This window comes from Oryx dammah, unplaced genomic scaffold (assembly GCF_014754425.2).
Source record: "Oryx dammah isolate SB20612 unplaced genomic scaffold, SCBI_Odam_1.1 HiC_scaffold_9, whole genome shotgun sequence".
NCBI lineage: Eukaryota > Metazoa > Chordata > Mammalia > Artiodactyla > Bovidae > Oryx > Oryx dammah.
The window spans coordinates 59,113,119-59,115,560 of NW_024070193.1; the positions used below are offsets into that span (position 1 = coordinate 59,113,119).

The following is a 2,442-nucleotide window of genomic DNA, read 5'->3' on the forward strand; positions in this document are numbered from 1 at the left end:
GAGATGGCTTGATAGCACCACTGACTCGATGGACGCAAGTCTGAGTGAAATCCAGGAGTTGGTTATGGACAGGGAGGCCTGGCGTGCTGCGATTCATGGGGTCGCAAAGAATCAGACATGACTGAGCGACGGAACTGAACTGAACTGAAAGTCTTTATTTTAAAATATATCTTCTCTGATATAAATATTGCTGCTCTGGTTTCCTTTTCATTTCCATTTACTTGGAGTATGTTTTTCTACTCCCTCACGTTTAGTCTGTATGTGTCTATAAATCTGAAGTTAGTGTCTAGTAGGCAACTTGTACACCTGTCTTATTTTTTTTTAATCCATTCAGACACTCTCCATCTTTTAGGTGGAGCATTTAGTCCATTTACATTTTAGGTAGTTATCAATATATATGTTCTTATTGCCACTTTGTTAATTGTTTTGGATTTATTTTTGTAGGTCTTTTCTTCCCCTTCTTCTTTTAGTCTCTTCTCTCATTATCTGGTGACTATCTTTAGTGTTATGTTTGGTTTCCTTTTTCCTTTTTGTGTGTATGTCTATTATAAATTTTTATTTGAAGTTTTTCTATAGCAATCTCTTTCTATATATCTATATGTAGAGAGAGAAATGATTGCTTAAGTGACCGATGTCTTAATTATATATAGTTAATGTATGTTATATCTATTAATGATCTCTTAATTTTATATATATAATTCAGTAACTATAGATAGAGAAATCAATAACATCTATATAGAAACAGAGAGAAAGAGAGAGATATGATTATTTTAAATTACTGATCTCTTAATTTCAAACACACTTTAAAAACCCTGTATTTATACTCTCTTCTCCTAATGATTACTGTTTTTGATGTCAAATACTACATCTAATTGTTTTCCACATTCCTTAACTGCTTATTGTATATATGGATGATTTTAGTACTTTTGTCTTTTAACCTCACTACTAGCTTTGTATGTGGATGATTTTCTACCTTTACTGTATTGGTCTTCCCTGGTGGCTCAGAAGGTAATGTGGCTGCCTGCAATGCAGGAGACCTGAGTTTGATCCCTGGGTGGGGAAGATCTCCTGGAGAAGGAAATGGCAACCCACTCCAGTATTCTTGGGTGGAAAACCCATGGACAGAGAAGCCTGGTAGGCTACAGTCCATAGGGTCACAGACAGTCAGAGACACAACTGAGTGACTTCACTTTCACTGTATGTTAACCCTTACCAGTGAGCCTTTTCCTTTTGTAAGTTTCTTATTTCTAGTTGTGGCTTTTCTACCTAAAAAAAGTTAACATTCATTATAAAGGTAGTTTGGTGACACTGACCCCTTTTAGCTTTAGCTTGTCTGTGAAGCTTTTAATTTCTCCATCAAATAGAGAATATACTTACTTGGCAGAAGAGATTCCATGATCATGAAGGTGTTTTCCTCAGGACAAGGCTTATCCATTGCACTCTGAATGTGCTGATCCTTGCAATTTCCATAAATGTGGGAAACTTGACTGTGTAATTTGTGATAGCACTCTCCTAGTCTTAAAAAACTCGGAAAAAATAAAAAGTTTTGCTTGGTGGAGTTTATTCTGCTTTTCAAAATTTTTTAAGTCTTCATTGAATTTATTACAATATAACTTGTTTTATGTTTTGATTTTCTGGCTGCAAAACATGTGAGATCTTAGGTCCCTCACCAGGGATCAACTCACATCCCCTGCATTGGAAGGCAAAGTTCTAAACACTGTACTACCAGGAAAGCTCCCAGAGTGCATTCTTGGCTGTAAATTTTTCTCTTTTATCACTTTAAATAAATAGGACCATTCCTTTTTGGCCTACACAGTTTCCACTGAAAAATCAGTTGACAGCTTAAGGGGAGTTCCCTTATATGTTATTTGTTGCTTTTCCCTTGTTGCTTTTAATATTTTCCCTTTAATTTAAGTTTTTGTCATTTGAATTGCAACATATCTTGGTTTGTTCCTCTTTGTGTTTGACCTGTATGGGACTCCCTGTACTTCATGAACTTGCGTGACTGTTTTCTTTCTCAAGTTAGTGAAGTTTTCATTTGTTATGTCTACAAATGTTTTCTCAATGCTCTTTCTCTCTCTCTTCTCCTTCTGAGGCCCCTTTAGTGAGTGTACTACTGTGCTTGATGTTGTCTCAGAGGTCTCTTAAAGTGCCCTCATTTCTTTTATTCTTTTTTTCTGTTCAGCAACAGTGATTTCTACTTCTCTGTTTTCCAGCTGGGGTTGGACATGACTGAGCGACTTCACTTTCACTTTTCACTTTCATGCATTGGAGGAGGAAATGGCAACCCACACCAGTGTTCTTGACTGGAGAATCCCAGGGATGGGGGAGCCTGGTGGGCTGCCATCTATGGGGTTGCACAGAGTTGGACACGACTGAAATGACTTAGCAAGAGTAGCAGCAGCAGCCTTCCAGCTAACTGATCTGTTACTCTGTATCACT

At 37.2% G+C, this 2,442-nt stretch overlaps 1 pseudogene; it reads left to right on the forward strand.

Moving 5' to 3' along the window:
* Nucleotides 1–1,369: 1,369 nt before the first annotated feature.
* On the forward strand, nucleotides 1,370–1,518 carry LOC120868481 (annotated as a pseudogene).
* The last annotated feature ends 924 nt before the right edge of the window (nucleotides 1,519–2,442 follow it).